General features: G+C 42.9%; 1 protein-coding gene across 1 annotated transcript in view; it reads left to right on the top strand.

Moving 5' to 3' along the window:
• Window positions 1-14293, top strand: part of adamts3 (ADAM metallopeptidase with thrombospondin type 1 motif, 3) — a gene marked incomplete at its 5' end in the record, with an annotated part of 143769 nt that overhangs the window by 23403 nt on the left and 106073 nt on the right. The gene's annotated exons all lie outside the window — the stretch shown is intronic.

Raw genomic sequence — 14293 nt, 5'->3', positions numbered from 1 at the left:
CTCTTCTGGGAAGGCTTTCCACTAGATGTTGGAACATTGCTGCTATAACAGCCTCCACTCTTCTGGGAAGGCTTTCCATTAGATGTTGGAACATTGCTGCTATAACAGCCTCCACTCTTCTGGGAAGGCTTTCCACTAGATGTTGGAACATTGCTGCTATAACAGCCTCCACTCTTCTGGGAAGGCTTTCCACTAGATGTTGGAACATTGCTGCTATAACAGCCTCCACTCTTCTGGGAAGGCTTTCCTCTAGATGTTGGAACATTGCTGCTATAACAGCCTCCCCTCTTCTGGGAAGGCTTTCCTCTAGATGTTGGAACATTGCTGCTATAACAGCCTCCACTCTTCTGGGAAGGCTTTCCACTAGATGTTGGAACATTGCTGCTATAACAGCCTCCACTCTTCTGGGAAGGCTTTCCATTAGATGTTGGAACATTGCTGCTATAACAGCCTCCACTCTTCTGGGAAGGCTTTCCACTAGATGTTGGAACATTGCTGCTATAACAGCCTCCACTCTTCTGGGAAGGCTTTCCACTAGATGTTGGAACATTGCTGCGGGGACTTGCTTCCATTCAGCAACAAGAGCATTAGTGAGGTCGGGCACTCGTGTTGGGTGATTAGGCCTGGCTCGCAGTCGGCGTTCCAATTCGTCCCAAAAGTGTTAGATGGGGTTGAGGTCAGGGCTCTGTGCAGGCCAGCCAAGTTCTTTCATACCACCTCGACAAACAATTTCTGTATGGACCTCGCTTTGTGCATGGGGGCATTGTCATGGTGAAACAGGAAAGGGCCTTCCCCAAACTGTTGCCACAAAGTTGGAAGCACAGAATCATCTAGAATTTCATTGTATGCTGTAGCGTTAAGATGCCCCTTCACTGGAACTAAGGGGCCCGAACCATGAAAAACTGCCCCAGCGCATTATTCCTCCTCCACCAAACTTTACAGTTGGTACTCTGCATTGGGGCAGGTAGCATTATCCTGACTGTCGCCAAACCCAGATTCATCTGTCGGACTGCCAGATGGTGAAGCGTGATTCATCACTCAAGAGATCGTGTTTCCACTGTTCAAGAGTCTAATGGCGATGTGCTTCACGCCACGCCGTTCTGTATGGTGCTGTTGGGTTCTGTATGGTGCTGTTGGGTTCTGTATGGTGCTGTTGGGTTCTGTATGGTGCTGTTGGGTTCTGTATGGTGCTGTTGGGTTCTGTATGGTGCTGTTGGGTTCTGTATGGTGTTGTTGGTTCTGTATGGTGTTATTGGCTCTGTATGGTGTTATTGGTGCTGAGGGGTTCTGTATGGTGTTGGTTCTGTATGGTGTTATTGGTTCTGTATGGTGTTATTGGTGCTGTTGGGTTCTGTATGGTGCTGTTGGGTTCTGTATGGTGTTATTGGTTCTGTATGGTGTTATTGGTGCTGTTGGGTTCTGTATGGTGTTATTGGCTCTGTATGGTGTTATTGGTGCTGAGGGGTTCTGTATGGTGTTGGTTCTGTATGGTGTTATTGGTTCTGTATGGTGTTATTGGTGCTGTTGGGTTCTGTATGGTGGAGTTGGTGTGTTGGGTTCTGTATGGTGTTATTGGTTCTGTATGGTATTATTGGTTCTGTATGGTGTTATTGGTGCTGTTGGTTCTGTATGGTGTTGTTGGTGTGTTGGGTTCTGTATGGTGTTATTGGTTCTGTATGGTATTATTGGTTCTGTATGGTATTATTGGTTCTGTATGGTGTTATTGGTTCTGTATGGTGTTATTGGTTCTGTATGGTGTTATTGGTGTTATTGGGTTCTGTATGGTGTTGTTGGTTCTGTATGGTGTTATTGGTTCTGTATGGTGTTATTGGTGTTATTGGTTCTGTATGGTGGTGTTGGTTCTGTATGGTGGTGTTGGTTCTGTATGGTGTTGTTGGTTCTGTATGGTGTTGTTGGTGTGTTGGGTTCTGTATGGTGCTGTTGGTTCTGTATGGTGTTATTGGTTCTGTATGGTGTTATTGGTTCTGTATGGTGTTATTGGTTCTGTATGGTGTTATTGGTTCTGTATGGTGTTGTTGGTTCTGTATGGTGTTATTGGTTCTGTATGTTGTTATTGGTTCTGTATGGTGTTATTGGTTCTGTTGGGTTCTGTATGGTGTTATTGGTTCTGTATGGTGTTATTGGTTCTGTATGGTGTTATTGGTTCTGTATGGTGTTATTGGTTCTGTTGGGTTCTGTATGGTGTTATTGGTTCTGTATGGTGTTATTGGTTCTGTATGGTGCTGTTGGGTTCTGTATGGTGTTATTGGTGCTGTTGGGTTCTGTATGGTGTTATTGGTGTTATTGGTTCTGTATGGTGTTATTGGTTCTGTATGGTGTTATTGGTTCTGTATGGTGTTATTGGTTCTGTATGGTGTTATTGGTTCTGTATGGTGTTATTGGTGTTATTGGTTCTGTATGGTGTTATTGGTGTTATTGGTTCTGTATGGTGTTGTTGGTTCTGTATGGTGTTATTGGTTCTGTATGGTGTTATTGGTGTTATTGGTTCTGTATGGTGTTATTGGTGTTATTGGTTCTGTATGGTGTTATTGGTTCTGTATGGTGTTATTAGTTCTGTATGGTGTTATTGGTTCTGTATGGTGTTATTGGTTCTGTATGGTGTTATTGGTTCTGTATGGTGTTATTGGTGTTATTGGTTCTGTATGGTGTTGTTGGTTCTGTATGGTGTTGTTGGTTCTGTATGGTGTTATTGGTTCTGTATGGTGTTATTGGTTCTGTATGGTGTTATTGGTTCTGTATGGTGTTATTGGTTCTGTATGGTGTTATTGGTGTTATTGGTTCTGTATGGTGTTATTGGTGTTATTGGTTCTGTATGGTGTTATTGGTTCTGTATGGTGTTATTGGTTCTGTATGGTGTTATTGGTTCTGTATGGTGTTATTGGTGTTATTGGTTCTGTATGGTGTTGTTGGTTCTGTATGGTGTTATTGGTTCTGTATGGTGGTGTTGGTTCTGTATGGTGTTGTTGGTTCTGTATGGTGTTGTTGGTTCTGTATAGTGTTGTTGGTTCTGTATAGTGTTATTGGTTCTGTATGGTGTTCTGTATGGTGTTGTTGGTTCTGTATGGTGTTGTTGGTTCTGTATGGTGTTGTTGGTTCTGTATGGTGTTGTTGGTTCTGTATGGTGTTGTTGGTTCTGTATGGTGTTGTTGGTTCTGTATAGTGTTATTGGTTCTGTATGGTGTTATTGGTTCTGTATGGTGTTATTGGTGTTATTGGTTCTGTATGGTGTTGTTGGTTCTGTATGGTGTTATTGGTTCTGTATGGTGTTATTGGTGTTATTGGTTCTGTATGGTGGTGTTGGTTCTGTATGGTGTTATTGGTTCTGTATGGTGTTATTGGTGTTATTGTCTCTGTATGGTGTTATTGGTTCTGTATGGTGTTATTGGTTCTGTATGGTGTTATTGGTGTTATTGGTTCTGTATGGTGGTGTTGGTTCTGTATGGTGTTGTTGGTTCTGTATGGTGTTATTGGTTCTGTATGGTGTTATTGGTGTTATTGGTTCTGTATGGTGGTGTTGGTTCTGTATGGTGGTGTTGGTTCTGTATGGTGTTATTGGTTCTGTATGGTGTTATTGGTGTTATTGGTTCTGTATGGTGTTATTGGTTCTGTATGGTGTTGTTGGTTCTGTATGGTGTTGTTGGTTCTGTATAGTGTTATTGGTTCTGTATGGTGTTATTGGTGTTATTGGTTCTGTATGGTGTTGTTGGTTCTGTATGGTGTTATTGGTGTTATTGGTTCTGTATGGTGTTGTTGGTTCTGTATGGTGTTATTGGTTCTGTATGGTGTTGTTGGTTCTGTATGGTGTTATTGGTGTTATTGGTTCTGTATGGTGTTGTTGGTTCTGTATGGTGTTATTGGTGTTATTGGTTCTGTATGGTGTTGTTGGTTCTGTATGGTGTTATTGGTTCTGTATGGTGTTATTGGTTCTGTATGGTGTTATTGGTTCTGTATGGTGTTATTGGTGTTATTGGTTCTGTATGGTGTTATTGGTTCTGTATGGTGTTGTTGGTTCTGTATGGTGTTGTTGGTTCTGTATAGTGTTATTGGTTCTGTATGGTGTTATTGGTGTTATTGGTTCTGTATGGTGTTGTTGGTTCTGTATGGTGTTATTGGTGTTATTGGTTCTGTATGGTGTTGTTGGTTCTGTATGGTGTTATTGGTTCTGTATGGTGTTATTGGTGTTATTGGTTCTGTATGGTGTTGTTGGTTCTGTATGGTGTTATTGGTTCTGTATGGTGTTATTGGTTCTGTATGGTGTTATTGGTGTTATTGGTTCTGTATGGTGTTATTGGTTCTGTATGGTGTTATTGGTGTTATTGGTTCTGTATGGTGTTATTGGTTCTGTATGGTGTTATTGGTGTTATTGGTTCTGTATGGTGTTATTGGTGTTATTGGTTCTGTATGGTGGTGTTGGTTCTGTACGGTGTTGTTGGTTCTGTATGGTGTTATTGGTTCTGTATGGTGTTATTGGTGTTATTGGTTCTGTATGGTGGTGTTGGTTCTGTATGGTGGTGTTGGTTCTGTATGGTGTTATTGGTTCTGTATGGTGTTATTGGTGTTATTGGTTCTGTATGGTGTTATTGGTTCTGTATGGTGTTATTGGTGTTATTGGTTCTGTATGGTGTTATTGGTGTTATTGGTTCTGTATGGTGGTGTTGGTTCTGTATGGTGTTATTGGTGTTATTGGTTCTGTATGGTGTTATTGGTGTTATTGGTTCTGTATGGTGTTATTGGTTCTGTATGGTGTTATTGGTTCTGTATGGTGGTGTTGGTTCTGTATGGTGTTGTTGGTGTTATTGGTTCTGTATGGTGTTATTGGTGTTATTGGTTCTGTATGGTGGTGTTGGTTCTGTATGGTGTTGTTGGTTCTGTATGGTGTTGTTGGTTCTGTATGGTGTTGTTGGTTCTGTATGGTGTTATTGGTTCTGTATGGTGTTATTGGTTCTGTATGGTGTTATTGGTTCTGTATGGTGTTATTGGTTCTGTATGGTGTTATTGGTTCTGTATGGTGTTGTTGGTGTTATTGGTTCTGTATGGTGTTATTGGTGTTATTGGTTCTGTATGGTGGTGTTGGTTCTGTATGGTGTTGTTGGTTCTGTATGGTGTTGTTGGTTCTGTATGGTGTTATTGGTTCTGTATGGTGTTATTGGTGTTATTGGTTCCTTATGGTGGTGTTGGTTCTGTATGGTGGTGTTGGTTCTGTATGGTGGTGTTGGTTCTGTATGGTGGTGTTGGTTCTGTATGGTGTTGTTGGTTCTGTATGGTGTTGTTGGTTCTGTATGGTGTTATTGGTTCTGTATGGTGTTATTGGTTCTGTATGGTGGTGTTGGTTCTGTATGGTGTTATTGGTTCTGTATGGTGTTATTGGTTCTGTATGGTGTTATTGGTTCTGTATGGTGTTATTGGTGTTATTGGTTCTGTATGGTGTTGTTGGTTCTGTATGGTGTTGTTGGTGATGTTGGGTTCTGTATGGTGTTATTGGTTCTGTATGGTGTTGTTGGTTCTGTATGGTGTTGTTGGTTCTGTATGGTGTTATTGGTTCTGTATGGTGTTGTTGGTTCTGTATGGTGTTATTGGTTCTGTATGGTGTTGTTGGTTCTGTATGGTGGTGTTGGTTCTGTATGGTGTTATTGGTTCTGTATGGTGTTGTTGGTGATGTTGGTTCTGTATGGTGTTGTTGGTTCTGTATGGTGTTGTTGGTTCTGTATGGTGTTGTTGGTTCTGTATGGTGTTATTGGTGTTATTGGTTCTGTATGGTGTTATTGGTGTTATTGGTTCTGTATGGTGGTGTTGGTTCTGTATGGTGTTGTTGGTTCTGTATGGTGTTATTGGTGATGTTGGGTTCTGTATGGTGTTGTTGGTTCTGTATGGTGTTATTGGTGATGTTGGGTTCTGTATGGTGTTGTTGGTTCTGTATGGTGTTATTGGTGATGTTGGGTTCTGTTATCGGTCAGACATAGAGGTGTAATGGGTTTGCACTCAAAAAGATGTCGCATAAATCTCATCTATTGAGACAAAAATATGTTGCATTAAAATATTTATTTTTTCGCTGCATCAGGTATGGCATGCAGACAGAGAAACATAGAACAAGCAACACGTAGCACGCAGACAGAGAAACATAGAACAAGCAACACGTAGAATGCAGACAGAGACACATAGAACAAGCAACACGTAGCATGCAGACAGAGACACATAGAACAAGCAACACGTAGCACGCAGACAGAGTAACATAGAACAAGCAACACGTAGCATGCAGACAGAGCATCATAGAACAAGCAACACGTAGCATGCAGACAGAGACACATAGAACAAGCAACACGTAGAATGCAGACAGAGTAACATAGAACAAGCAACACGTAGCACGCAGACAGAGCAACATAGAACAAGCAACACGTAGCACGCAGACAGAGTAACATAGAACAAGCAACACGTAGCATGCAGACAGAGCATCATAGAACAAGCAACACGTAGCATACAGACAGAGACACATAGAACAAGCAACACGTAGCATGCAGACAGACACATAGAACAAGCAACACGTAGCACGCAGACAGAGTAACATAGAACAAGCAACACGTAGCATGCAGACAGAGCATCATAGAACAAGCAACACGTAGCATACAGACAGAGACACATAGAACAAGCAACACGTAGCACGCAGACAGAGCAACATAGAACAAGCAACACGTAGCATACAGACAGAGCAACATAGAACAAGCAACACGTAGCATACAGACAGAGCAACATAGAACAAGCAACACGTAGAATGCAGACAGAGTAATAGCACAAAAAGCAACAAAACAAAATACATAAAAGTAAAAGTGTTTCCACACCTCACCAGCTACAGACAACATGGAAAGCGGCAATACACAGCTAGGGATTATGTTCACAAGTCTGATTTGTCTTTAGCCATGTATTCATTTTATTTATTTAACCTTTATTTATACAGGTTTTTCTCATTGAGATAACATCTCTTATCCAAGAGAGACCTGGTCCAATAGCTGCAGGGGGAACAATGTTTCAGACAAAACCTCTTACATACACTAACACAACATTAAACAAAACTATAAACACACATACAGTACAACGAAAACATTTTACGTTAAAAACACGAAAGTCTTGACTAAAAACAGCTGGCCTCAAAACAATTACATTCTTCTATGATATATACATCGATCAAGTGTTTAAACTCCACCAACGAAACTAGATCATCAAATGTTCAGGAGAGAATTCTAGGACCACGGAGCTGAGAAACTAAAACTATTTCTACCATGTCCTGTTCTAATTGTTGGTACTGTTAGAAGCAAATGACAATGGGACCGTAATTGATATAGCTGAGTAACTAAAGCGATGTTTTTTTGTGTGAAGGTGTGATAGGTGATGCAGTTATGTGTGTCTGATGGCAGTGTGTTCCACACATGGGCAGCTCTCACAGAGAAAGCAGATTGACTAAAGGTGCTTTTCCTTAAAGGAACTATACAGTCACCTCTCATGGCAGATCTACTGCCATGGGTTTGGGTTTTCTGTTTAACAGAAATACTGAGTGGAGGGGGAGCCAGGCCATTTAGGATCTTGAATACAAGACATGCGTCGGTGTATTGCACCAGATTTTCCCAACTCAGGAGCTGATGCTTTCTGAGGATGTGACAGTGATGATGGCTATTGGGCTTCCTATCAAGCACTTTGAGAGCCTGTTTGTAGACAGACTGAATGGGTTTTAATGTTGTACAGCAAGCTTGGGCCCAACTAGTCAAGCAGTATGTTAAGTAGGGGACTTGATTTGAAGTACAGTTTTGTGAAGAACATGCAGGCTGTTTTTGTTTCACATAGAGATTCAAACATGAGTCATTGAGCCACTTTGTAACCTGGACCATTACAGTAGTGAGTCACTGAGCCACTTTGTAACCTGGACCATTACAGTAGTGAGTCATTGAGCCACTTTGTAACCTGGACCATTACAGTAGTGAGTCATTGAGCCACTTTGTAACCTGGACCATTACAGTAGTGAGTCACTGAGCCACTTTGTAACCTGGACCATTACAGTAGTGAGTCACTGAGCCACTATGTAACCTGGACCATTACAGTAGTGAGTCACTGAGCCACTTTGTAACCTGGACCATTACAGTAGTGAGTCACTGAGTCACTTTGTAACCTGGACCATTACAGTAGTGAGTCACTGAGCCACTTTGTAACCTGGACCATTACAGTAGTGAGTCACTGAGCCACTTTGTAACCTGGACCATTACAGTAGTGAGTCACTGAGTCACTTTGTAACCTGGACCATTACAGTAGTGAGTCACTGAGCCACTTTGTAACCTGGACCATTACAGTAGTGAGTCACTATGTAACCTGGACCATTACAGTAGTGAGTCACTGAGCCACTTTGTAACCTGGACCATTACAGTAGTGAGTCACTGAGTCACTTTGTAACCTGGACCATTACAGTAGTGAGTCACTGAGTCACTTTGTAACCTGGACCATTACAGTAGTGAGTCAATGAGCCACTTTGTAACCTGGACCATTACAGTAGTGAGCCACTTTGTAACCTGGACCATTACAGTAGTGAGTCACTGAGCCACTTTGTAACCTGGACCATTACAGTAGTGAGTCAATGAGCCACTTTGTAACCTGGACCATTACAGTAGTGAGCCACTTTGTAACCTGGACCATTACAGTAGTGAGTCACTGAGCCACTTTGTAACCTGGACCATTACAGTAGTGAGTCACTGAGCCACTTTGTAACCTGGACCATTACAGTAGTGAGTCATTGAGCCACTTTGTAACCTGGACCATTACAGTAGTGAGTCACTGAGACACTTTGTAACCTGGAGCATTACAGTAGTGAGTCATTGAGTCACTTTGTAACCTGGAGCATTACAGTAGTGAGTCACTGAGTCACTTTGTAACCTGGACCATTACAGTAGTGAGTCACTGAGCCACTTTGTAACCTGGACCATTACAGTAGTGAGTCACTGAGTCACTTTGTAACCTGGACCATTACAGTAGTGAGTCACTGAGCCACTTTGTAACCTGGACCATTACAGTAGTGAGTCACTGAGCCACTTTGTAACCTGGACCATTACAGTAGTGAGTCACTGAGCCACTTTGTAACCTGGACCATTACAGTAGTGAGTCACTAAGCCACTTTGTAACCTGGACCATTACAGTAGTGAGTCACTGAGCCACTATGTAACCTGGATCATTACAGTAGTGAGTCATTGAGCCACTTTGTAACCTGGACCATTACAGTAGTGAGTCACTGAGCCACTTTGTAACCTGGACCATTACAGTAGTGAGTCACTGAGCCACTTTGTAACCTAGACCAATACAGTAGTGAGTCATTGAGCCACTTTGTAACCTGGACCATTACAGTAGTGAGTCACTGAGCCACTATGTAACCTGGACCATTACAGTAGTGAGTCACTGAGTCACTTTGTAACCTGGAGCATTACAGTAGTGAGTCACTATGTAACCTGGACCATTACAGTAGTGAGTCACTGAGCCACTTTGTATCCTGGACCATTACAGTAGTGATTCACTTTGTAACCTGGACCATTACAGTAGTGAGTCACTGAGCCACTATGTAACCTGGACCATTACAGTAGTGAGTCATTGAGCCACTTTGTAACCTGGACCATTACAGTAGTGAGTCACTGAGTCACTTTGTAACCTGGACCATTACAGTAGTGAGTCACTGAGACACTTTGTAACCTGGACCATTACAGTAGTGAGTCACTGAGACACTTTGTAACCTGGACCATTACAGTAGTGAGTCACTGAGCCACTTTGTAACCTGGACCATTACAGTAGTGAGTCACTGAGCCACTTTGTAACCTGGACCATTACAGTAGTGAGTCACTGAGCCACTTTGTAACCTGGACCATTACAGTAGTGAGTCACTGAGCCACTTTGTAACCTGGACCATTACAGTAGTGAGTCACTGAGCCACTATGTAACCTGGACCATTACAGTAGTGAGTCACTATGTAACCTGGACCATTACAGTAGTGAGTCACTGAGCCACTTTGTAACCTGGACCATTACAGTAGTGAGTCACTGAGTCACTTTGTAACCTGGACCATTACAGTAGTGAGTCACTGAGTCACTTTGTAACCTGGACCATTACAGTAGTGAGTCAATGAGCCACTTTGTAACCTGGACCATTACAGTAGTGAGCCACTTTGTAACCTGGACCATTACAGTAGTGAGTCACTGAGCCACTTTGTAACCTGGACCATTACAGTAGTGAGTCAATGAGCCACTTTGTAACCTGGACCATTACAGTAGTGAGCCACTTTGTAACCTGGACCATTACAGTAGTGAGTCACTGAGCCACTTTGTAACCTGGAGCATTACAGTAGTGAGTCAATGAGCCACTTTGTAACCTGGACCATTACAGTAGTGAGTCACTGAGCCACTTTGTAACCTGGACCATTACAGTAGTGAGTCACTGAGCCACTTTGTAACCTGGACCATTACAGTAGTGAGTCATTGAGTCACTTTGTAACCTGGAGCATTACAGTAGTGAGTCACTGAGTCACTTTGTAACCTGGACCATTACAGTAGTGAGTCACTGAGCCACTTTGTAACCTGGACCATTACAGTAGTGAGTCACTGAGCCACTTTGTAACCTGGACCATTACAGTAGTGAGTCACTGAGCCACTTTGTAACCTGGACCATTACAGTAGTGAGTCACTAAGCCACTTTGTAACCTGGACCATTACAGTAGTGAGTCACTGAGCCACTATGTAACCTGGATCATTACAGTAGTGAGTCATTGAGCCACTTTGTAACCTGGACCATTACAGTAGTGAGTCACTGAGCCACTTTGTAACCTGGACCATTACAGTAGTGAGTCACTGAGCCACTTTGTAACCTAGACCAATACAGTAGTGAGTCATTGAGCCACTTTGTAACCTGGACCATTACAGTAGTGAGTCACTGAGCCACTATGTAACCTGGACCATTACAGTAGTGAGTCACTGAGTCACTTTGTAACCTGGAGCATTACAGTAGTGAGTCACTATGTAACCTGGACCATTACAGTAGTGAGTCACTGAGCCACTTTGTATCCTGGACCATTACAGTAGTGAGTCACTTTGTAACCTGGACCATTACAGTAGTGAGTCACTGAGCCACTATGTAACCTGGACCATTACAGTAGTGAGTCATTGAGCCACTTTGTAACCTGGACCATTACAGTAGTGAGTCACTGAGTCACTTTGTAACCTGGACCATTACAGTAGTGAGTCACTGAGACACTTTGTAACCTGGACCATTACAGTAGTGAGTCACTGAGACACTTTGTAACCTGGACCATTACAGTAGTGAGTCACTGAGCCACTTTGTAACCTGGACCATTACAGTAGTGAGTCACTGAGCCACTTTGTAACCTGGACCATTACAGTAGTGAGTCACTGAGCCACTTTGTAACCTGGACCATTACAGTAGTGAGTCACTGAGCCACTTTGTAACCTGGACCATTACAGTAGTGAGTCACTGAGCCACTATGTAACCTGGACCATTACAGTAGTGAGTCACTATGTAACCTGGACCATTACAGTAGTGAGTCACTGAGCCACTTTGTAACCTGGAGCATTACAGTAGTGAGTCACTGAGTCACTTTGTAACCTGGACCATTACAGTAGTGAGTCACTGAGCCACTTTGTAACCTGGACCATTACAGTAGTGAGTCACTGAGTCACTTTGTAACCTGGACCATTACAGTAGTGAGTCACTGAGCCACTTTGTAACCTGGACCATTACAGTAGTGAGTCACTGAGCCACTTTGTAACCTGGACCATTACAGTAGTGAGTCACTGAGCCACTTTGTAACCTGGACCATTACAGTAGTGAGTCACTAAGCCACTTTGTAACCTGGACCATTACAGTAGTGAGTCACTGAGCCACTATGTAACCTGGATCATTACAGTAGTGAGTCATTGAGCCACTTTGTAACCTGGACCATTACAGTAGTGAGTCACTGAGCCACTTTGTAACCTGGACCATTACAGTAGTGAGTCACTGAGCCACTTTGTAACCTAGACCAATACAGTAGTGAGTCATTGAGCCACTTTGTAACCTGGACCATTACAGTAGTGAGTCACTGAGCCACTATGTAACCTGGACCATTACAGTAGTGAGTCACTGAGTCACTTTGTAACCTGGAGCATTACAGTAGTGAGTCACTATGTAACCTGGACCATTACAGTAGTGAGTCACTGAGCCACTTTGTATCCTGGACCATTACAGTAGTGATTCACTTTGTAACCTGGACCATTACAGTAGTGAGTCACTGAGCCACTATGTAACCTGGACCATTACAGTAGTGAGTCATTGAGCCACTTTGTAACCTGGACCATTACAGTAGTGAGTCACTGAGTCACTTTGTAACCTGGACCATTACAGTAGTGAGTCACTGAGACACTTTGTAACCTGGACCATTACAGTAGTGAGTCACTGAGACACTTTGTAACCTGGACCATTACAGTAGTGAGTCACTGAGCCACTTTGTAACCTGGACCATTACAGTAGTGAGTCACTGAGCCACTTTGTAACCTGGACCATTACAGTAGTGAGTCACTGAGCCACTTTGTAACCTGGACCATTACAGTAGTGAGTCACTGAGCCACTTTGTAACCTGGACCATTACAGTAGTGAGTCACTGAGCCACTATGTAACCTGGACCATTACAGTAGTGAGTCACTATGTAACCTGGACCATTACAGTAGTGAGTCACTGAGCCACTTTGTAACCTGGACCATTACAGTAGTGAGTCACTGAGTCACTTTGTAACCTGGACCATTACAGTAGTGAGTCACTGAGTCACTTTGTAACCTGGACCATTACAGTAGTGAGTCAATGAGCCACTTTGTAACCTGGACCATTACAGTAGTGAGCCACTTTGTAACCTGGACCATTACAGTAGTGAGTCACTGAGCCACTTTGTAACCTGGACCATTACAGTAGTGAGTCAATGAGCCACTTTGTAACCTGGACCATTACAGTAGTGAGCCACTTTGTAACCTGGACCATTACAGTAGTGAGTCACTGAGCCACTTTGTAACCTGGAGCATTACAGTAGTGAGTCAATGAGCCACTTTGTAACCTGGACCATTACAGTAGTGAGTCACTGAGCCACTTTGTAACCTGGACCATTACAGTAGTGAGTCACTGAGCCACTTTGTAACCTGGACCATTACAGTAGTGAGTCATTGAGTCACTTTGTAACCTGGAGCATTACAGTAGTGAGTCACTGAGTCACTTTGTAACCTGGACCATTACAGTAGTGAGTCACTGAGCCACTTTGTAACCTGGACCATTACAGTAGTGAGTCACTGAGCCACTTTGTAACCTGGACCATTACAGTAGTGAGTCACTGAGCCACTTTGTAACCTGGACCATTACAGTAGTGAGTCACTAAGCCACTTTGTAACCTGGACCATTACAGTAGTGAGTCACTGAGCCACTATGTAACCTGGATCATTACAGTAGTGAGTCATTGAGCCACTTTGTAACCTGGACCATTACAGTAGTGAGTCACTGAGCCACTTTGTAACCTGGACCATTACAGTAGTGAGTCACTGAGCCACTTTGTAACCTAGACCAATACAGTAGTGAGTCATTGAGCCACTTTGTAACCTGGACCATTACAGTAGTGAGTCACTGAGCCACTATGTAACCTGGACCATTACAGTAGTGAGTCACTGAGTCACTTTGTAACCTGGAGCATTACAGTAGTGAGTCACTATGTAACCTGGACCATTACAGTAGTGAGTCACTGAGCCACTTTGTATCCTGGACCATTACAGTAGTGAGTCACTTTGTAACCTGGACCATTACAGTAGTGAGTCACTGAGCCACTATGTAACCTGGACCATTACAGTAGTGAGTCATTGAGCCACTTTGTAACCTGGACCATTACAGTAGTGAGTCACTGAGTCACTTTGTAACCTGGACCATTACAGTAGTGAGTCACTGAGACACTTTGTAACCTGGACCATTACAGTAGTGAGTCACTGAGACACTTTGTAACCTGGACCATTACAGTAGTGAGTCACTGAGCCACTTTGTAACCTGGACCATTACAGTAGTGAGTCACTGAGCCACTTTGTAACCTGGACCATTACAGTAGTGAGTCACTGAGCCACTTTGTAACCTGGACCATTACAGTAGTGAGTCACTGAGCCACTTTGTAACCTGGACCATTACAGTAGTGAGTCACTGAGCCACTATGTAACCTGGACCATTACAGTAGTGAGTCACTATGTAA

Source organism: Salvelinus fontinalis, unplaced genomic scaffold (genome assembly GCF_029448725.1).
Source record: "Salvelinus fontinalis isolate EN_2023a unplaced genomic scaffold, ASM2944872v1 scaffold_0117, whole genome shotgun sequence".
Lineage (NCBI taxonomy): Eukaryota > Metazoa > Chordata > Actinopteri > Salmoniformes > Salmonidae > Salvelinus > Salvelinus fontinalis.
Note: the sequence above shows the minus strand (reverse complement) of the source record. Positions and strands in the feature narration are given on the sequence as shown.